General features: G+C 44.1%; 1 protein-coding gene across 1 annotated transcript in view; it reads left to right on the top strand.

The window, feature by feature from the left end:
• Window positions 1–23,152, top strand: part of LOC149267437 (plastidal glycolate/glycerate translocator 1, chloroplastic-like) — a 92,978-nt gene that overhangs the window by 58,833 nt on the left and 10,993 nt on the right. The window lies entirely within an intron of this gene.

Raw genomic sequence — 23,152 nt, 5'->3', positions numbered from 1 at the left:
TATTTAGAAAAAAAGCGCAACCCAATCTGGAAGAATCATAATAATGTTATTAGGTCAAAGCCTTCATTGAGAACATGAGGCATGAATCACATGTGAATACCGTGAAGATAGTTGTTTTCCATCTGGGTGCATTATGGCATGCTGCCTCATTTAAAATTGGGCAAAAGCTAGGAGCCCAAAATCATTGATTAGAGCTCCTTTGGAATGTGTTTTTTTATCTATGTGGGTGGCATCCCTCACCTTCCAAGAAACAATTTTAACCTTCATCTTTAAAATGATTTCTTCTAGAGTCTGCATATTTCATTGGACAAACTTCTTCCATTCAGATACTGCTTTGATGCACCAGGTCATCTCATACCTACCAGGTAGGAGTTGAACAGGATCAACCAGGACGACATCCACAGGAAGTTCATATAGGTCACTTTAATCTTGGACAAACACTCTTCGGGTGGGTTATGTTCGAAGATAGCTTTATACACCAAGCACTTCATGGAGCTGAGAGATGGACTCTTTGACTAGCCTCCCTATATGCACTGTCATTGGACGCATGCTCTCCAAATTTCTCTAGGCCAGTTTAAGGTGGGCTCACATAGACTTTGGGTGGAGTTGGAAAACCAATTTGACCTCTCAGATGGGATTTGCAAGCTGTCTCATCTTTGAGAGGTCGAGACAGCTGCATTTCATCTACCATTGCCCCTGTGGTATGACATCTGAGGGCATTACCATTGTCTTTTTAGGGAGTTGTAGACCCTGGCTAGTTTCTTCAAGTACCCTAACCAGAGGTGCTCAGCCTTAGCATACAAGTGGTCTTTAGGCTTCATTCCCATACTCTTTGGACATCTAAATGATCACTTCCTTTTTTCTGGTGCTCCCATCTGCTAGGGGCGCTAAGAGACAGATGGATAGCGACCATGGCTCCAATTCCATCTTAGAGTTGATTGGTAGGACTATTTCCACTTCTAGAGCCCACATTGGCATTGTCAGTTCAGTTCCCATCCCAACTGTCACAGGAGATCACCCAGGCCTCAGTGGTAGTCGGACCTTGTGTAGTACTGAATCTAGATCCTCCTCTATGCCCTCTGGATAAGTTTTTACCTTAAGTTTTCTCCACTCGACCTTGGATGGTAGGGGAGCTAGATCTAACCAATCTTGATTCACTGACCTTTTGGGCACTCCTTATTTAGGATCCATGCATATTGTACATTCTTCATTTAGATCTTCTCTTAGTTTCTGGAGTTTTAGCTCTCATGATTTAGCTTAGATCTTATTTCTATAGGAGCCATTTTTGAACTCTCACTATGTATCAATATGATTATCCTTGACAGTCCCATCGATCTTCTTTAGTGGTTATTACTAAAATGATCTTATCTTATACCTTGTCCCTAATCATGTTTTATCATATCCCACTAAAGAAACAAAGTTGACAACAATAACGATGATGTGAAGGATATGTTTAGATTGCAATAATATAACTAACCATTAACCAATCAAAGATTCATGACTTTGGTAAATGTCTTTGCTGGAATAATATGGTAATATGATTAACCCATGTTAGATTTGTTCTTTGTGGCAGACTTGTTGTGGCGGCTACAGATTGACCGTTATTTATTTATGGCAAAATTGTGGCTAAATACGATTGCAATTATTTTTTCTCACAGTGAATCTCTTTTCCTGATGGGCAGCACAGCATTTTTATTTCTGATCTCTTCAGTGGTTGACCATAGAATAACAAGTGTCTCGGTTCTTTTCAAATAGAATTGCTAATTTTTGGCGTCAGTTAGCAATTGGAGGAATGACTTCTTGTGATTTCCAAATGATTGTTCCAGACACTTTTCCTTGATGTCAGATTTATCTTTGTTTTTAAAATTTTTGGTAGTGTATTGTCTCTGCGATTTCTTCTTTCTCTTAATATTTATGTTGCTTTCTTTATTGTTGGCAATAGAAAGAATTTTAATATAATTTCTAAATTTCAAAGGACCAAGGTTTCTTCTGTGGTCAAAGGCTTGGGAATCAAAGAACTTATAATAATTGTATGTTGCCCGTTACCCACCAATGAATAAGGATAATCCTAGGGGTGCCAAAACCTGGGAGGTAAGGATATACGGCTAAAATGGAAACAGAAAGAACCCAAGCTCGGTACTATTGCCTCTGGTAAAACCCTTGAAAAACATTCACAAAATGACCAAGGTGTTTCAAGCATGATTTGCAGACCTGATCCTGTAGGTGGCAAGTATATTTTAGATCTGTAGAATTCTCTTTATACATTCTGTTGGATTTAAAGACAGCAGTCCAATCCTCACACCCATGCTGCTGCCTCCCCCTCCCCCCTTCTTGAAACTTTGGATGAATGAACGTCAGGCCTGTGTCGCAGCAGACATTCTTCTTAGCATAGACCTGTAGCAAGAATGATCATAACCTTTGGGGGACAGAAAGAGAAAAAAGGAGATTTCCAGCAAATTTTAAAAGCTGAGGGTGATTGTTTTAGGTCTGTGGAATACTGCTAGTTGGAGTACAGACCGAAATACAGTAGATGCCAAATGGCAGAGCTGACAAAGTGCCCAACGCACTAGTGTTTTAAGAAGGGAATAAGGATTGTGTGCATATATGTATGGGAATGCAGAAATAAGTGAGGTTTGTGTTAGAAAATCAGAAAGGCAGAAAAATCTTCTTATGTTGATAATTGCTTGTGATATCTTTGAGTTCTTATTATCTTTCTTGTGTTCTTCTTTCATCTTAGTTCATCAAGCAATTACCAAAACCAAAACACGAAGATCAAGGACACCAGATATAGACACTCAACAAGGGCTAAAACCTCTCTGTAGGGGAAACCTAGTGAATAACTCTTTCTTTGGTAATTCAAAATGAGATAGACCAAGCCCTTAGATCTACAGACCTTTGTCCTCCACCAAGTCAGCCTTCTATTGAGATACAACAACCTTTAATAGTCTCTTCTTGTTCAACAACTACAGTCCAACATCAACCCAGAAATTCGACTTCCCAACGACAGAATTTCGACCCCAACAACAGAACTTCGACTCAGCAACAGAACTTAGTTTCGGCCTCTCCAGCAGCTCAATAGATTGACACATGTGAGGGAGAGAGAGCAAATTTTGACTTTTAGTACTTGAGAGAGACCTCCTCCTTTTTCGCTAACCTTCTTCTTCTTCTTCCTTGAAATTCACTTTTTCTGGCCCCAGAAGATACAAATCGAACTTGGTGAGTGAGTGCCTTCCAAATGAGGTCGAGTTGCTGCCTTTATATAGGTGTTTTTGCCCCTTAGTTTAGGCCAACTTGTCCAGTTTGAGGCTGACTTGGTGGAGGAGGCCTAGAAGACCTAATTTACATTAAAATAATTTTCTTTCTTGACAAATAAATCCCAAGAAGGGTTCTTTACATTATGACATGGACAAGGACACTTGACATAAACCCTAGAAGCTTGCAATGGAGGCTTTGACCTATAAACAAATGACCCAAGCATGAAACCCATGCTTTAATAAGTCAATTTCTTTAATAATAAAATTTATTTTCTTTCTTTTGATAAATAAATTACATCATGACTCAAATACAATTATGAAGACCGATACTAGTTACATTCTTCAACAGTTTGTGTTGAAATTTCTAAGTCTGACACATCAGAAATCCCTATTGCATTATCTGTTTTAATTTCTCTTACTTATTCATTCCATTAACAAGTTATTAATGAATATAAATACTGAAATAAACACAAATGAAACCTTAACTCATATACAGATTAGAAACTGAAATAACTGAGACAATCACACAAGGGACACTGTTATTTTTGGACAATCATCCCTGGAAAAACCTAATGCGGGAAAATTGGTGCAGCAGATATGAGGGTTTTATTTTTTTGCAGTTTCTGAATACAACTAGGGTGCCATAAATGGCTCACCCAACAGAGAATGTCCTTGGCAGTAATACCTCTCCTCGGAGACAGATATTTCGACTGACCAATCACCGGATGAACTATCCCACAACAACTACGACAGCTCCTTAGCTAGACAACGAAAGTTGCTCCAAACTTCTCTATTGCTCTGCCTCACCCTTCCCAGCTTACCAGCACTTAGTCTGCCCCACAAAAAAATCTCTTGGTGCTGCCTCTTGGCCTCGCGTCAGTTCTACTAGTTTCTGCGCAGCTACTGAAGCCTCTGCGTAGCTCCCAACTACCTTTGTGTCAGCCTCTCCAGGCCCTGCGCTATCTCTCTGACACTATCTCTGTCTCTCTGCAATGTATTCTTGGCCTTGTGCCGAACTGCCCCTCACTGCAACAGATCACTAGCTCAATTCTCTCAACAAAACCTCGCTCCAGAAAATCAAACTGACTGATTAATTTGGTGTATCTCCAACTGACCTTCAAACCTCTTCTTATACTTTTCTTGTTGAGTCTTCAATGGCCGAGATTAAGTCCCTAATCAACGGCTAAGATTAGATTTGGCTTGATCCATGTCATTTAGAACATTATCACCTAGTTTTATATTAATACCCATTAATATTTTAATTTTCTTAAGTTTAGACTTAGGAACCCCATTAAAAATATTAATTATTTTAATATCTCTCCAATCAGGTGGAATTTCCCCAAACGATTATGGGTCTTGGAGATCTTATGTGCCTTAGCCTCTCCACCAATTTTCATGGCTAGAGCACATCCGATGCTACCACAAATCAACACTCCCTCTTAGCGAGGAATGTGCTCTATTAATGCTTCACCATGGAAACATCACACTAATCCTTCACAACGGTGCCTGTGCTGATGCTTGGCCTACTGCCTGACATCATCTGCACGACTGCTTCCTATACCGCTTCCCATGACACTGCCACTACCACTACTACATCTATACTATTGCTTCCTCTCAATATGATGCCCATGCCGCCCCTAGCATTGCCACTGCTAACTACTGCACTCCAACTTAGTTACCCAGAAGTAGGTAACTGACTTCTCCCAAATACTAACATCCCGGTCAGTCTGGAAGCCTCGTGAAACTAAAGTTGCCTCTACTACTATACTGTGCTCCTTTTGCTGCCACTGCGCTGTTGCATACACCTATGTGCCTCTCGCACTGTTGCAACCTCTAATGAGCTGCCTCAGATTTTTGCACCCAAGCATTGCCTTGCTGCTCCAATACACTTTGCTCCACCAACATCTATCATTTTGCTACTGTCGTTAAGGGCTCCCGTAGCTGGATGTGATCCAAGAGTTTGGGAACTTCAAGGATCCTGTCCCATTCTGTAGTCCTTTCAAACTACAACTCCAGATCACCCCACTTCCCTCCTGGAGATGTGGCTTCCATCTCTGCCAAAATGTCGAATTGGTGTTGAAATTTGGTCCCGGAGGACAGGTGGTTCCCTTAGGCTTTGATCTTTGGCCTAGGGAAAAGTGTCCAAAAGAATTTAATTTTTCTCCTAAAGTGACTTTATAATTTTATAAAGTTAAATCTAATTTAAAAGTGACTTTAAGTGATAAAGTTACTAAGTCTAATTATAAAGTGACTTTTATAAAGTCAATGAAAAATTAGAAAGGAAAAGTCACTTTGGAAATAAATGACTAAGTGGGTCCTTATTAAAGTGGGGTGAATTAAAAAATAAAAAGTGAGATTTAAATGAGCATTTAATCTCAGCCATTGATCTAAATCTATTTCCGCCATTGGATTTAGAGATCACGCAAAAGTTACTTGGATCACCCAAAAGTCACTTGGAGTTATATTAAGGGAGGAAAAGGAGGAAAAGATCACATTCGATTCAATTCTTTCATGAGCAGATTGGGAGAAGGAGAGCAAGAGAACAAGAGAGCAACAGAGATTTCTGAGCAGGGAGGAGAAGGAGACAGCAGCTTGGCACACATTCCAAGGCAGCAGTTGAGCAGATTTGTACAGCTGATTCAGCATACAGTGAAAGGCAGATTTTGGCACGATTTTCGAGGAGAGGTTTGCACAAAAATCGAGGAGCAGTTTGCTGGTTTTTCTGCACACAAACGAGGGCCATACAGCAGCATTTAATGCTGAAAGTGGGCACGAAAATCGAGGAGACCGTACAACATTTATTGCATTCCTGTTTGCTGTAATTTCCAGTTTGCTGTGAAGCATGGAAAAAGAGATAAGTTGTAAATTTGCTTGCTGATTTTTTGCTGAAAATTTCTCACTGTAAAAGGCAATTTTCAGAAATAAAGAAGAGCTCTCAAACTGGTTTTCCCCAAGAGTTGTAGGGGGTTTTTCCAGGGTCACATTAACCAAAAATCTCAGTGTTTAAATGTGTTTTAATGGCTGTTTATTACTGCTGATTTTTATTTCTGCAATTTCCAGCATTCTGTAAAATTTCCAGAATTTGTGTTTTCAGCAAATTTTTTTTTTTTTTTTTATTTTATTTTTTTTTTTTTTTTTTTTTCAGCTTGTTAAATGTATGGTTATGGGAAAGGGCATTTAACTATATGGGAGAAATAAGGAGAAACTGAAAACCGGGGTGGGAAAACAGAAATTTCTACATGGTATCAGAGCTTGAGTGTGGAAGGGCAGTTTGGGACAGCAAAAGGAAAAATTACAGCTGCTGATTTTTCACTCAGAAAATTCCAGCAAGCTGATTTTTCATAAACAACAGTTTTACCTTTACTACAGCAGTGCTATTTTTTCAGTTTTAGGACAGCAGGATGTCATTGGGATTGAGGGTGGAGGATAGGCTGGATGGGCATACAAATTATAGCGTTTGGAAGGAGAGAATGCAGAGTATCTTTGAGGAGGTAGAAATCTTGGATATCATGGTGCATACCACACAGAACCCTGTTGTTGTGCCTACTGATGCTACTCAGTTGGCTGCTTATAATAAAAAGAACAACAAGGGTAAGAGGCTGATTCTAGATGGAGTCAAAGACCATTGCATTTCTCATGTGAGAGGAAAGAGCAATGCCCATGAGATGTGGACAACATTGTCCAATCTCTACCAGAGTACCAATGAGAACCGGAAGATGGTCCTGAAGGAAAAGCTGAAAAACATTAAGATGGGTAATGATAGTGCAGCTGGATATCTCACAAAGATTACTAATGTGAGAGATGAGTTGGCAGCGATTGGAGAGGCCATTCCACCCACTGAGTTGGTGCGGATTGCAGTGAATGGCCTCCCCCGTTCATGGTTGAACTTTGCTGATGGGGTTTGTGCACGTCAGACCCTTCCCACATGGGAGAGGTTTTGGGATGATTGCATTCAGACAGAGATCAGGAAAGGTCAGCTTGGTGCAGCCAAGCCAGTTGAGCAGGATGAGGATGTAGCACTGGTGGCAGGAGGCAAGAAAGGCAAAGGGAAGAAGCAGGCTTCCACAAGCAGTGGTGGGGGCAAAGGCAAAGGTAAAGGTAAACAGGGGAACACACAGAAGGACTATTCCAAGGTGAAGTGTTGGAATTGTCAAAAGATGGGACACTATGCAGTTGTGTGTCCGGAGAAGAAGAAGAAGAAGGGGAAGAACCAGGACGTGGCAGCTTTAGCAGAGATTGAGGACTTTGCTCGTCGTTTTGACCGAGAGTTTGCATTCACTACGTGTGAGTCTTCTAGTGTAGGATCACCTGCCACATAGGTTCAGAGGGAGCATGCTTTTCCCTCGATTAGCGGAGCATCTTCAGGTATCTGGTATGTGGACAGTGGGGCTTCACGTCATATGACAGGAGTCTGTGAGTACTTCTCAGAGCTTTCAGAGAGTGGCATTGATATTGAGGTAGTACTCGGTGATGACAGAGTTGTTAGAGCAGTCGGGGTGGGGACAGTGACATTTCAGAGGGAGTCCAAACCTCCCTTGAAGGTGTCAGAGGTTCTTTATGTGCCAGGGATGAGGAAGAACCTCATATCCGTCTCAGCTTTGGAGGACAGAGGATATGAGGTACTGTTCAGGGGAGGACAGGTGTTGATGTATCCCAGGGGCACTCCAGCTGATTCAGCTAGAGTGATAGGTGTACGCCATGCAAAGGTGTACAAGTTTGCATTCCAGCCCCTTTTGGCATTGAGCAGTAGTACCGACAGCAGAGCTAGCAGTTCTGAGCTGTGTGAGATTTGGCACCGCAGGATGGGACATATGTATCATGGAGCCTTGAGGACATTGCGGGAGATCACTACAGGTGTGCCAGATTTCAGTACTGATCACTTTGATACTTGCAGAGGTTGTGCGATGAGCAAATTTGCCAAATCCCCTTTTCCCAGCAGTGACAGCAGAGCGACGGGGATACTTGATTTGATTCGTTCCGATGTGAGCGGTCGGATGGCTCATGTTTCCTTGAGTGGATATGAGTACTATGTTTTATTCATTGATGATCACTCCAGGAGGACCTGGATTTATTTTCTGAAGACCAAGAGTGAGGTCTTCAAGCGGTTTCAGGAGTTCAGAGCTCTTGTGGAGACTCAGATAGGTCGAAAGATCAAGTCCTTGAGGTCGGACAATGGAGGAGAGTACACCCTTGGAGAGTTTGTTGACTATTGTGCGGAGGCAGGCATTAGGAGGGAGTTCACTGTTCCTTACAACCCCCAGCAGAACGGGGTTGCGGAGAGGAAGAACAGATCCATCATAGGGGCTGCCAAAGCCATGTTACATGATCAGGGGTTGCCATTGTTCTTGTGGGCAGAGGCCTGCAACACAGCTGTTTACTTGCAGAACGGGAGTCCGCATCGTGCCTTGGGGCACATGACTCCGGAGGAGGCTTTCTCTGGGAAGAAGCCTGATATTGGTCATCTTCATATCTTTGGATGCATTACATACTCCTATATACCCAAGGAGAAGAGGACCAAACTAGAGCCCACCGCAGAGAAGGGTATCTTTGTGGGCTACAGTGAGACCTCAAAGACCTTTCGGATTTACATTCCTGCATAGAGGAGAGTTGTTGTCAGATGGGATGTGAAGTTCGAGGAGGACAGGGCCTTTAGGAGGTCACGGGAGTTAGAGTATCTGGATCAGCCAAACCCTCAGCAGCAGTTGAGTCAGTTGCAGGGATCCAGTGGGCAGGGATCAGGAGGATCCGGAGGTACATCTATGAGGATGTCAGGTCCGTCAGTGAGCAGTGGCTCGTCGAGCCAGAGGGGTGGTGCTCCGGGCAGCATGCAGAGCAGTTCACAGAACAGTTCACTAGGGAGTCCATTGATGGACAGTTCACACGGTACCTCAGCTTCTACAGGTTCAGGTGCAGGCAGGAGGACAGCAGACAGACAGTCAGGAGTTCAGGCTACTGATGGTGATGAGGAGGAGGAGTTTCATTCTCCTATGGGAGAAGCATGCTCAGGGAAGAGAAAGCCCAAGTGGCTTCAGGACACCTTGAGAGATGCCACATCTGTTGCTGAGCCGAAGAGGCCGGTCAGAGAGAGTAGACCCCCTGAGAGGTTTTGTAGCTATATGGCGATGGTTACCAGCATCCTTGACTCTGAGCCTTCTAGCTATGAGGAGGCAGCTAGCCAACAGGTCTGGAGAGAGGCCATGCAGGAGGGGTATTCTTCTATCATGAAGAATGATGTTTGGGAGGTGGTGCCGAGGCCTGAGGGCAAATCCGTGGTTACTTCCAGATGGCAGCATTGAGAAATTCAAAGCGAGGTTTGTGGCTAGAGGGTTCTCCCAGGTCGCTCCTGTGGCTCGATATACTTCGATCCGCTCCATTATATCGATAGCAGCAGAGATGGGTTTGAAGATCCACCAGATGGATGTGAAGACCGCATTTCTCAATGGCTTCATACAGGAGGAGGTGTACATTGAGCAGCCACAGGGCTTTGAGGTGCATGGGAAGGAGTCCCATGTGTGCAGACTGAAGAAGGCCCTTTATGGCCTGAAGCAAGCTCCCAGAGCTTGGTACTCCAGGATAGATACATATTTGCAGGGGATGGGTTTCACAAAGAGTGAGGCAGATCCGAACCTTTACTTTATTGTGATTGGTGAGGAGCCTCTCATTTTGGTGCTGTATGTGGATGACTTGATCATTACAGGTGCAGAGAGACTCATAGAGCACTGCAAGAGAGATCTTGCGACGGAGTTTGAGATGAAGGACATCGGCTTGATGCATTACTTTTTGGGTTTGGAGGTGTGGTAGGAGGGGCATTTCTTCCTGGGGCAGGGGAAGTATATTGTGGACATCCTTAGCAGATTCCACATGGAGGATTGTAGACCCATGTCGACACCAATGATCACCAACTGGAAGAAGCTTCATGCTTCGGATTCTGAGTTGGTGGATCCCACATTGTACAGGCAGCTGATTGGTTCCTTGATGTATTTGGTCAACATTAGACCAGATATCTGTTTTGCAGTCAACACGATGAGTCAGTTTATGTGTGCGCCTAGGAAGGTTCACTGGGTGGCTGCAAAACACATTTTGCGGTACTTGCAGGTGACAGTGGATTATGGTCTGGACTACAGGCAAGGAGATGGAGTGAGATTGGCAAGATACACTGACTCTGATTGGGCAGGTTGTGCTTCTGATAAGAAGAGCACTTCAGGGTGCTGTTTTGGATTGGTTTCAGCAGTAGTGTCATGGTTTAGCCGGAAGCAGCAGTCAGTAGCACTGAGTTCAACAGAAGCAGAGTATATGGTAGCCAGTCTAGCTAGTTGTGAGGCTATCTGGCTTCGCAAGATGTTGTTTGGCTTATTTGGTCAGCCGTTGAGACCTTCAGTGATTTACTGTGATAATCAGAGTTGCGTTAAACTCACGGAGAATCCAGTATTTCATGACAGGTCAAAGCATATTGGGATCAGATATCATTTCATCAGAGACTATGTTCAGAAGGGAGTTGTGAAGCTTGAGTATATTTCCACTGATGAGCAGGTTGCAGATATCCTTACCAAAGCCTTACCACGGGGCAAGCATGTCTACTTCAGAGACAAGATGGGTGTGGTGAGGAACACCTTCTTCGGTAAGAGGGAGTGTTGAAATTTGGTACCGGAGGACAGGTGGTTCCCTTAGGCTTTGATCTTTGGCCTAGGGAAAAGTGTCCAAAAGAATTTATTTTTTCTCCTAAAGTGACTTTATAATTTTATAAAGTTAAATCTAATTTAAAAGTGACTTTAAGTGATAAAGTTACTAAGATTAATTATAAGGTGACTTTTATAAAGTCAATGAAAAATTAGAAAGGAAAAGTGACTTTGGAAATAAATGACTAAGTGGGTCCTTATTAAAGTGGGGTGAATTAAAAAATAAAAAGTGAGATTTAAATGAGCATTTAATCTCAGTCTTTGATCTAAATCTATTTCAGCCATTGGATTTAGAGATCACCCAAAAGTTACTTGGATCACCCAAAAGTCACTTGGAGTTATATTAAGGGAGGAAAAGGAGGAAAAGATCACATTCGATTCAATTCTTTCATGAACAGATTGGGAGAAGGAGAGCAAGAGAGCAAAAGAGCAAGAGCGATTTTTGAGCAGGGAGGAGAAGGAGACAGCAGCTTGGCACACATTCCAAGGCAGCAGTTGAGCAGATTTGTACAGCTGACTCAGCATACAGTGAAAGACAGATTTTGGCACGATTTTCGAGGAGAGGTTTGCACAAAAATCGAGGAGCAGTTTGCTGGTTTTTCTGCACGCAAAACGAGGGCCATACAGCAGCATTTAATGCTGAAAGTGGGCACGAAAATCGAAGAGACCGTACAACATTTATTGCTTTCCTATTTGCTGTAATTTCCAGTTTGCTGTGAAGCATGGGAAAAGAGATAAGTTGTAAATTTGCTTGTTGATTTTTTGCTGAAAATTTCTCACTGTAAAAGGCAATTTTCAGAAATAAAAAAGAGCTCTCAAACTGGTTTTCCCCAAGAGTTGTAGGGGGGTCACATTGACCAAAAATCTCAGTGTTTAAATGTGTTTTAATGGCTGTTTGTTACTGCTGATTTTTATTTCTGCAATTTCCAGCATTCTGTAAAATTTCCAGAATTTGCGTTTTCAGCAATTTATTTTTATTTTTTATTTATTTATTTATATATTTATTTTTTTTAATTTTATTGTTTTAGCTTGTTAAATGTATGGTTATGGGAAAGGGCATTTAACTATATGAGAGAAATAAGGAGAAACTGAAAACCGGGGTGGGAAAACAGAAATTTCTACATGGTATCAGAGCTTGAGTGCTGAAGGGCAGTTTGGGACAGCAAAAGGAAAAATTACAGCTGCTGATTTTTCACTCAGAAAATTCCAGCAAGCTGATTTTTCATAAACAACAGTTTTACGTTACTACAGCAGTGCTATTTTTTCAGTTTTAGGACAACAAGATGTCATTGGGATTGAGGGTGGAGGATAGGCTGGATGGGCATACAAATTACAGCGTTTGGAAGGAGAGAATGCAGAGTATCTTTGAGGAGGTAGAAGTCTGGGATATCATGGTGCATACCACATAGAACCCTGTTGTTGTGCCTACTGATGCTACTCAGTTGGCTGCTTATAATAAAAAGAACAACAAGGGTAAGAGGCTGATTCTAGACGGAATCAAAGACCATTGCATTTCTCATGTGAGAGGAAAGAGCAATGCCCATGAGATGTGGACAACATTGTCCAATCTCTACCAGAGTACCAATGAGAACCGGAAGATGGTTCTGAAGGAGAAGCTGAAAAACATTAAGATGGGTAATGATAGTGCAGCTGGATATTTCACAAAGATTACTAATGTGAGAGATGAGTTGGCAGCGATTGGAGAGGCCATTCCACCCACTGAGTTGGTGCGGATTGCAGTGAATGGCCTCCTCCGTTCATGGTTGAACTTTGCTCATGGGGTTTGTGCACGTGAGAATCTTCCCACATGGGCGAGGTTTTGGGATGATTGCATTCAGACAGAGATCAGGAAAGGTCAGCTTGGGGCAGCCAAGCCAGTTGAGCAGGATGAGGATGTAGCACTGGTGGCAGGAGGCAAGAAAGGCAAAGGGAAGAAGCAGGCTTCAACAAGCAGTGGTGGGGGCAAACGCAAAGGTAAAGGTAAACAGGGGAACACACAGAAGGACTATTCCAAGGTGAAGTGTTGGAATTGTCAAAAGATGGAACACTATGCAGTTGTGTGTCCGGAGAAGAAAAAGAAGAAGGGGAAGAACCAGGACGTGGCAGCTTCAGCAGAGATTGAGGAATTTGCTGGTCGTTTTGACCGAGAGTTTGCGTTCACTACGTGTGAGTCTTCTACTGCAGGATCACCTGCCACATAGGTTCAGAGGGAGCATGCTTTTCCCTCGATTAGCGGAGCATTTTCAGGTATCTGGTATGTGGACAGTGGGGCTTCAGGTCATATGACAGGAGTCTGTGAGTACTTCTTAGAGCTTTCAGAGAGTGGCATTGATATTGAGGTAGTACTCGGTGATGACAGAGTTGTTAGAGCAGTCGGGGTGGGGATAGTGACATTTCAGAGGGAGTCCAAACCTCCCTTGAAGGTGTCAGAGGTTCTTTATGTGCCAGGGATGAGGAAGAACCTCATACCTCATATCCGTCTCCTCTTTGGAGGACAGAGGATATGAGGTACTGTTCAGGGGAGGACAGGTGTTGATGTATCCCAGGGGCACTCCAGCTGATTCAGCTAGAGTGATAGGTGTACGCCATGCAAAGGTGTACAAGTTTGCATTTCAGCCCCTTTTGGCATTGAGCAGTAGTACCGACAGCAGAGCTAGCAGTTCTGAGCTGTGTGAGATTTGACACCGCAGGATGGGACATATGTATCATGGAGCCTGAGGACATTGCGGGAGATCACTACAGGTGTGCCAGATTTCAGTACTGATCACTTTGATACTTGCAGAGGTTGTGCGATGGGCAAATTTGACAAATCCCCTTTTCCCAGCAGTGACAACAGAGCGACGGGGATACTTGATTTGATTCGTTCCGATGTGAGCGGTCGGATGTCTCATGTTTCCTTTAGTGGATATGAGTACTATGTTTTATTCTTTGATGATCACTCCAGGAGGACCTGGATTTATTTTCTGAAGACCAAGAGTGAGGTCTTCAAGCGGTTTCAGGAGTTCAGAGCTCTTGTGGAGACTCAGACAGGTCGAAAGATCAAGTCCTTGAGGTCAGACAATGGAGGAGAGTACACCGTTGGAGAGTTTGTTGTCTATTGTGCGGAGGCAGGCATTAGGAGGGAGTTCACTGTACCTTACAACCCCCAGCAGAACAGGGTTGCGGAGAGGAAGAACAGATCCATCATAGGGGCTGCCAAAGCCATGTTACATGATCAGGGGTTGCCATTGTTCTTGTGGGCAGAGGCCTGCAACACAGCTGTTTACTTGCAGAACAAGAGTCCGCATCGTGCCTTGGGGCACATGACTCCGGAGGAGGCTTTCTCTGGGAAGAAGCCTGATATTGGTCATCTTCATATCTTTGGATGCATTACATACTCCTATATACCCAAGGAGAAGAGGACCAAACTAGAGCCCACCGCAGAGAAGGGTATCTTTGTGGGCTACAGTGAGACCTCAAAGGCCTTTCGGATTTACATTCCTGCACAGAGGAGAGTTGTTGTCAGACGGGATGTGAAGTTCGAGGAGGACAGGGCCTTTATGAGGTCACGAGAGTTAGAGTATCTGGATCAGCCAGACCCTCAGCAGCAGTTGAGTCAGTCGCAGGGATCCAGTGGGCAGGGATCAGGAGGATCCGGAGGTACATCTATGAGGATGTCAGGTCCGTCAGTGAGCAGTGGCTCGCCGAGCCAGAGGGGTGGTGCTCCGGGCAGCATGCAGAGCAGTTCACTAGGGAGTCCATTGATGGACAGTTCACACGGTACCTCAGCTTCTACAGGTTCAGGTGCAGGCAGGAGGACAGCAAACAGACAGTCAGGAGTTCAGGCTACTGATGGTGATGAGGAGGAGGAGTTTCATTCTCCTATGGGAGAAGCATGCTCAGGGAAGAGAAATCCCAAGTGGCTTCAGGACACCTTGAGAGATGCCACATCTGTTGCTGAGCCGAAGAGGCCGGTCAGAGAGAGTAGACCACCTGAGAGGTTTTGTAGCTATATGGCGATGGTTACCAGCATCCTTGACTCTGAGCCTTCTAGCTATGAGGAGGCAGCTAGCCAACAGGTCTGGAGAGAGGCCATGCAGGAGGAGTATTCTTCTATCATGAAGAATGATGTTTGGGAGGTGGTGCCGAGGCTTGAGGGCAAATCCGTGGTTATTTCCAGATGGCTTTACAAGGTAAAGCATGCTGCAGATGGCAGCATTGAGAAATTCAAAGCGAGGTTTGTGGCTAGAGGGTTCTCCCAGGCAGAGGGAGTTGATTATGAGGAGATCTTCGCTCCCGTGGCTCGATATACTTCGATCCGCTCCATTATATCGATAGCAGCAGAGATGGGTTGGAAGATCCACCAGATGGATGTGAAGACCGCATTTCTCAATGGCTTCATACAGGAGGAGGTGTACATTGAGCAGCCACAGGGCTTTGAGGTGCATGGGAAGGAGTCCCATGTGTGCAGACTGAAGAAGGCCCTTTATGGCCTGAAGCAAGCTCCCAGAGCTTGGTACTCCAGGATAGATACATATTTGCAGGGGATGGGTTTCACAAAGAGTGAGGCAGATCCGAACCTTTACTTTATTGTGATTGGTGAGGAGCCTCTCATTCTGGTGTTGTATGTGGATGACTTGATCATTACAGGTGCAGAGAGACTCATAGAGCACTGCAAGAGAGATCTTGCGACGGAGTTTGAGATGAAGGACATCGGCTTGATGCATTACTTTTTGGGTTTGGAGGTGTGGCAAGAGGAGGGGCATTTCTTCCTGGGGCAGGGGAAGTATATTGTGGACATCCTTAGCAGATTCCACATGGAGGATTGTAGACCCATGTCGACACCAATGATCACCAACTGGAAGAAGCTTCATGCTTCGGATTCCGAGTTGGTGGATCCCACATTGTACAGGCAGCTGATTGGTTCCTTGATGTATTTGGTCAACACTAGACCAGATATCTGTTTTGCAGTGAACACGATGAGTCAGTTTATGTGTGAGCCTAGGAAGGTTCACTGGGTGGCTGCAAAACACATTTTGCGGTACTTGCAGGGGACAGTGGATTATGGTCTGGACTACAGGCAGGGAGATGGAGTGAGATTGGCAGGATACACTGATTCTGATTGGGCAGGTTGTGCTTCTGATAAGAAGAGCACTTCAGGGTGCTGTTTTGGATTGGGTTCAGCAGTAGTGTCATGGTTTAGCCGGAAGCAGCAGTCAGTAGCACTGAGTTCAGCGGAAGCAGAGTATATGGCAGCCAGTCTAGCTAGTTGTGAGGCTATTTGGCTTCACAAGATGTTGTTTGGCTTATTTGGTCAGCCGTTGAGACCTTCAGTGATTTACTGTGATAATCAGAGTTGCATTAAACTCACGGAGAATCCAGTATTTCATGACAGGTCAAAGCATATTGGGATCAGATATCATTTCATCAGAGACTATGTTCAGAAGGGAGTTGTGAAGCTTGAGTATATTTCCACTGATGAGCAGGTTGCAGATATCCTTACCAAAGCCTTACCACGGGGCAAGCATGTCTACTTCAGAGACAAGATGGGTGTGGTGAGGAACACCTTCTTCGGTAAGAGGGAGTTTTGAAATTCGGTACCGGAGGACAGGTGGTTCCCTAGGCTTTGATCTTTGGCCTAGGGAAAAGTGTCCAAAAGAATTTAATTTTTCTCCTAAAGTGACTTTATAATTTTATAAAGTTAAATCTAATTTAAAAGTGACTTTAAGTGATAAAATTACTAAGTCTAATTATAAAGTGACTTTTATAAAGTCAATGAAAAATTAGAAAGGAAAAGTGACTTTGGAAATAAATGACTAAGTGGGTCTTTATTAAAGTGGGGTGAATTAAAAAATAAAAAGTGAGATTTAAATGAGCATTTAATCTCAGCCATTGATCTAAATCTATTTCAGCCATTGGATTTAGAGATCACCCAAAAGTCACTTGGATCACCCAAAAGTCACTTGGAGTTATATTAAGGGAGGAAAAGGAGGAAAATATCACATTCAATTCAATTCTTTCATGAGCAGATTGGGAAAAGGAGAGCAACAGAGCAAGAGAGATTTTTGAGCAGGGAGGAGAAGGAGACATCAGCTTGGCACACATTCCAAGGCAGCAGTTGAGCAGATTTGTACAGTTGACTCAGCATACAGTGAAAGGCAGATTTTGGCACGATTTTCGAGGAGAGGTTTGCACAAAAATCGAGGAGCAGTTTGCTGGTTTTTCTGCACGCAAAACGAGGGCCATACAGCAACATTTAATGCTGAAAGTGGGCACGAAAATTGAGGAGACCGTACAACATTTATTGCTTTCCTGTTTGCTGTAATTTCCAGTTTGCTGTGAAGCATGGGAAAAGAGATAAGTTGTAAATTTGCTTGCTGATTTTTTGCTGAAAATTTCTCACTGTAAAAGGCAATTTTTCAGAAATAAAGAAGAGCTCTCAAACTGGTTTTCCCCAAGTGTTGTAGGGGGTTTTTCCAGGGTCACATTGACAAAAAATCTCAGTGTTTAAATGTGTTTTAATGGCTGTTTATTACTGCTAATTTTTATTTCTGCAATTTCCAGCATTCTGTAAAATTTCCAGAATTTGTGTTTTCAGCAATTTTTTTTTTTTTTTCAGCTTGTTAAATGTATGGTTATGGGAAAGGGCATTTAACTATATGGGAGAAATAAGGAGAAACTGAAAACCGGGGTGGGAAAACAGAAATTTCTACATGGTATCAGAGCTTGAGTGCTGAAGGGTAGTTTGGGATAGCAAAAGGAAAAATTACAGCTGCTGATTTTTCACTCAGAAAATTCCAGCAAGCTGATTTTTCATAAACAACAGTTTTACCTTTACTACAGCAGTGCTATTTTTTTCAGTTTTAGGACAGCAAGATGTCATTGGGATTGAGGGTGGAGGATAGGCTGGATGGGCATACAAATTACAGCGTTTGGAAGGAGAGAATGCAGAGTATCTTTGAGGAGGTAGAAGTCTGGGATATCATGGTGCATACCACACAGAACCCTGTTGTTGTGCCTACTGATGCTACTCAGTTGGCTGCTTATAATAAAAAGAACAACAAGGGTAAGAGGCTGATTCTAGACGGAATCAAAGACCATTGCATTTCTCATGTGAGAGGAAAGAGCAATGCCCATGAGATGTGGACAGCATTGTCCAATCTCTACCAAAGTACCAATGAGAACCGGAAGATGGTCCTAAAGGAGAAGCTGAAAAACATTAAGATGGGTAATGATAGTGCAGCTGGATATCTCACAAAAATTACTAATGTGAGAGATGAGTTGGCAGCGATTGGAGAGGCCATTCCACCCACTGAGTTGGTGCGGATTTTAGTGAATGGCCTCCCTCGTTCATGGTTGAACTTTGCTGATGGGGTTTGTGCACGTGAGACCCTTCCCACATGGGAGAGGTTTTGGGATGATTGCATTCAGACAGAGATCAGGAAAGGTCAGCTTGGGGCAGCCAAGCCAGTTGAGCAGGATGAGGATGTAGCACTGGTGGCAGGAGGCAAGAAAGGCAAAGGGAAGAAGCAGGCTTCCACAAGCAGTGGTGGGGGCAAAGGCAAAGGTAAAGGTAAATAGGGGAACACACAGAAGGACTATTCCAAGGTGAAGTGTTGGAATTGTCAAAAGATGGGACACTATGCAGTTGTGTCCGGAGAAGAAGAAGAAGAAGGGGAAGAACCAGGACGTGGCAGCTTCAGCAGAGATTGAGGACTTTGCTGGTCGTTTTGACCGAGAGTTTGCGTTCACTACGTGTGAGTCTTCTAGTGCAGGATCACCTGCCACACAGGTTCAGAGGGAGCATGCTTTTCCCTCGATTAGCGGAGCATCTTCAGGTATCTGGTATGTGGACAGTGGGGCTTCAGGTCATATGACAGGAGTCTGTGAGTACTTCTCAGAGCTTTCAGAGAGTGGCATTGATATTGAGGTAGTACTCGGTGATGATAGAGTTGTTAGAGCAGTCGTGGTGGGGACAGTGACATTTCAGAGGGAGTCCAAACCTCCCTTGAAGGTGTCAGAGGTTCTTTATGTGCCAGGGATGAGGAAGAACCTCATACCTCATATCCGTCTCCTCTTTGGAGGACAGAGGATATGAGGTACTGTTCAGGGGAGGACAGGTGTTGATGTATCCCAGGGGCACTCCAGCTGATTCAGCTAGAGTGATAGGTGTACGCCATGCAAAGGTGTACAAGTTTGCATTTCAGCCCCTTTTGGCATTGAGCAGTAGTACCGACAGCAGAGCTAGCAGTTCTGAGCTGTGTGAGATTTGGCACCGCAGGATGGGACATATGTATCATGGAGTCTTGAGGACATTGCGGGAGATCACTACAGGTGTGCCAGATTTCAGTACTGATCACTTTGATACTTGCAGAGGTTGTGCGATGGACAAATTTGCCAAATCCCCTTTTCCCAGCAGTGACAGCAGAGCGACGGGGATACTTGATTTGATTCATTCCGTTGTGAGCGGTCGGATGTCTCATGTTTCCTTGAGTGGATATGAGTACTATGTTTTATTCATTGATGATCACTCCAGGAGGACCTGGATTTATTTTATGAAGACCAAGAGTGAGGTCTTCAAGCGGTTTCAGGAGTTCAGAGCTCTTGTGGAGACTCAGACAGGTCGAAAGATCAAGTCCTTGAGGTCGGACAATGGAGGAGAGTACACCCTTGGAGAGTTTGTTGACTATTGTGCGGAGGCAGGCATTAGGAGGGAGTTCACTGTTCCTTACAACCCCCAGCAGAACGGGGTTGCGGAGAGGAAGAACAGATCCATCATAGGGGCTGCCAAAGCCATGTTACATGATCAGGGGTTGCCATTGTTCTTGTGGGCAGAGGCCTGCAACACAGCTGTTTACTTGCAGAACAGGAGTCCGCATCGTGCCTTGGGGCACATGACTCCGGAGGAGGCTTTCTCTGGGAAGAAGCCTGATATTGGTCATCTTCATATCTTTGGATGCATTACATACTCATATATACCCAAGGAGAAGAGGACCAAACTAGAGCCCACCGCAGAGAATGGTATCTTTGTGGGCTACAGTGAGACCTCAAAGGCCTTTCGGATTTACATTCCTGCACAGAGGAGAGTTGTTGTCAGACGGGATGTGAAGTTCGAGGAGGATAGGGCCTTTAGGAGGTCACGGGAGTTAGAGTATCTGGATCAGCCAGACCCTCAGCAGCAGTTGAGTCAGTCGCAGGGATCTAGTGGGCAGGGATCAGGATGATCCGGAGGTACATCTATGAGGATGTCAGGTCTGTCAGTGAGCAGTGGCTCGCCAAGCCAGAGGGGTGGTGCTCCGGGCAGCATGCAGAGCAGTTCACAGAGCAGTTCACTAGGGAGTCCATTGATGGACAGTTCACACGGTACCTCAGCTTCTACAGGTTCAGGTGCAGGCAGGAGGACAACAGACAGACAGTCAGGAGTTCAGGCTACTGATGGTGATGAGGAGGAGGAGTTTCATTCTCCTATGGGAGAAGCATGCTCAGGGAAGAGAAAGCCCAAGTGGCTTCAGGACACCTTGAGAGATGCCACATCTGTTGCTGAGCCGAAGAGGCCGGTCAGAGAGAGTAGACCACCTGAGAGGTTTTGTAGCTATATGGCGATGGTTACCAGCATCCTTGACTCTGAGCCTTCTAGCTATGAGGAGGCAGCTAGCCAACAGGTCTGGAGAGAGGCCATGCAGGAGGAGTATTCTTCTATCATGAAGAATGATGTTTGGGAGGTGGTGTCGAGGCCTGAGGGCAAATCCGTGGTTACTTCCAGATGGCTTTACAAGGTAAAGCATGCTGCAGATGGCAGCATTGAGAAATTCAAAGCGAGGTTTGTGGCTAGAGGGTTCTCCCAGGCAGAGGGAGTTGATTATGAGGAGATCTTCGCTCCCGTGGCTCGATATACTTCGATCCGCTCCATTATATCGATAGCAGCAGAGATGGGTTGGAAGATCCACCATATGGATGTGAAGATCGCATTTCTCAATGGCTTCATATAGGAGGAGGTGTACATTGAGCAGCCACAGGGCTTTGAGGTGCATGGGAAGGAGTCCCATGTGTGCAGACTGAAGAAGGCCCTTTATGGCCTGAAGCAAGCTCCCAGAGCTTGGTACTCCAGGATAGATACATATTTGCAGGGGATGGGTTTCACAAAGAGTGAGGCAGATCCGAACCTTTACTTTATTGTGATTGGTGAGGAGCCTCTCATTCTGGTGCTGTATGTGGATGACTTGATCATTACAGGTGCAGAGAGACTCATAGAGCACTGCAAGAGAGATCTTGCGACGGAGTTTGAGATGAAGGACATCGACTTGATGCATTACTTTTTGGGTTTGGAGGTGTGGCAGGAGGAGGGGCATTTCTTCCTGGGGCAGGGGAAGTATATTGTGGACATCCTTAGCAGATTCCACATGGAGGATTGTAGACCCATGTCGACACCAATGATCACCAACTGGAAGAAGCTTCCTGCTTCGGATTCCGAGTTGGTGGATCCCAGATTGTACAGGCGGCTGATTGGTTCCTTGATGTATTTGGTCAACACTAGACCAGATAACTGTTTTGTAGTCAACACGATGAGTCAGTTTATGTGTGAGCCTAGGAAGGTTCACTGGGTGGCTGCAAAACACATTTTGCGGTACTTGCAGGGGACAGTGGATTATGGTCTGGACTACAGGCAGGGAGATGGAGTGAGATTGGCAGGATACACTGATTCTGATTGGGCAGGTTGTGCTTCTGATAAGAAGAGCACTTCAGGGTGCTGTTTTGGATTGGGTTCAGCAGTAGTGTCATGGTTTAGCCGGAAGCAGCAGTCAGTAGCACTGAGTTCAGCGGAAGCAGAGTATATGGCAGCCAGTCTAGCTAGTTGTGAGGCTATCTGGCTTCGCAAGATGTTGTTTGGCTTATTTGGTCAGCCGTTGAGACCTTCAGTGATTCACTGTGATAATCAGAGTTGCAATAAACTCACGGAGAATCCAGTATTTCATGACAGGTCAAAGCATATCAGGATCAGATATCATTTCATCAGAGACTATGTTCAGAAGGGAGTTGTGAAGCTTGAGTATATTTCCACTGATGAGCAGGTTGCAGATATCCTTACCAAAGCCTTACCACGGGGCAAGCATGTCTACTTTAGAGACAAGATGGGTGTGGTGAGGAACACCTTCTTCGGTAAGAGGGAGTGTTGAAATTTGGTACCGGAGGACAGGTGGTTCCCTTGGGCTTTGATCTTTGGCCTAGGGAAAAGTGTCCAAAAGAATTTAATTTTTCTCCTAAAGTGACTTTATAATTTTATAAAGTTAAATCTAATTTAAAAGTGACTTTAAGTGATAAAGTTACTAAGTCTAATTATAAAGTGACTTTTATAAAGTCAATGAAAAATTAGAAAGGAAAAGTGACTTTGGAAATAAATGACTAAGTGGGTCCTTATTAAAGTGGGGTGAATTAAAAAATAAAAAGTGAGATTTAAATGAACATTTAATCTCAACCATTGATCTAAATCTATTTCAGCCATTGGATTTAGAGATCACCCAAAAGTCACTTGGATCACCCAAAAGTCACTTGGAGTTATATTAAGGGAGGAAAAGGAGGAAAAAATCACATTCGATTCAATTCTTTCATGAGCAGATTGGGAGAAGGAGAGCAAGAGAGCAAGAGAGATTTCTGAGCAGGGAGGAGAAGGAGACAGCAGCGTGGCACACATTCCAAGGCAGCAGTTGAGCAGATTTGTACAGCTGATTCAGCATACAGTGAAAGGCAGATTTTGGCACGATTTTCGAGGAGAGGTTTGCACAAAAATTGAGGAGCAGTTTGCTGGTTTTTCTGCACGCAAAACGAGGGCCATACAGCAGCATTTAATGCTGAAAGTGGGCATGAAAATCGAGGAGACCGTACAGCATTTATTGCTTTCCTGTTTGCTGTAATTTCCAGTTTGCTGTGAGGCATGGGAAAAGAGATAAGTTGTAAATTTGCTTGCTGATTTTTTGCTGAAAATTTCTCACTGTAAAAGGAAATTTTCAGAAATAAAGAAGAGCTCTCAAACTGGTTTTCCCCAAGAGTTGTAGGGGGTTTTTCTGGGGTCACATTGACCAAAAATCTCAGTGTTTAAATGTGTTTTAATCGCTGTTTATTACTGCTGATTTTTATTTCTGCAATTTCCAGCACTCTGTAAAATTTCCAAAATTTGTGTTTTCAGCAATTTTTTTTTTTTTTTTTCAGCTTGTTAAATGTATGGTTATGGGAAAGGGCATTTAACTA

Source organism: Pinus tabuliformis, chromosome 6 (assembly GCF_031772625.1).
Source record: "Pinus tabuliformis cultivar Carrire ecotype Pingquan chromosome 6, CPIR1, whole genome shotgun sequence".
Lineage (NCBI taxonomy): Eukaryota > Viridiplantae > Streptophyta > Pinopsida > Pinales > Pinaceae > Pinus > Pinus tabuliformis.
This window is presented reverse-complemented; position numbering and strand designations above follow the sequence as displayed.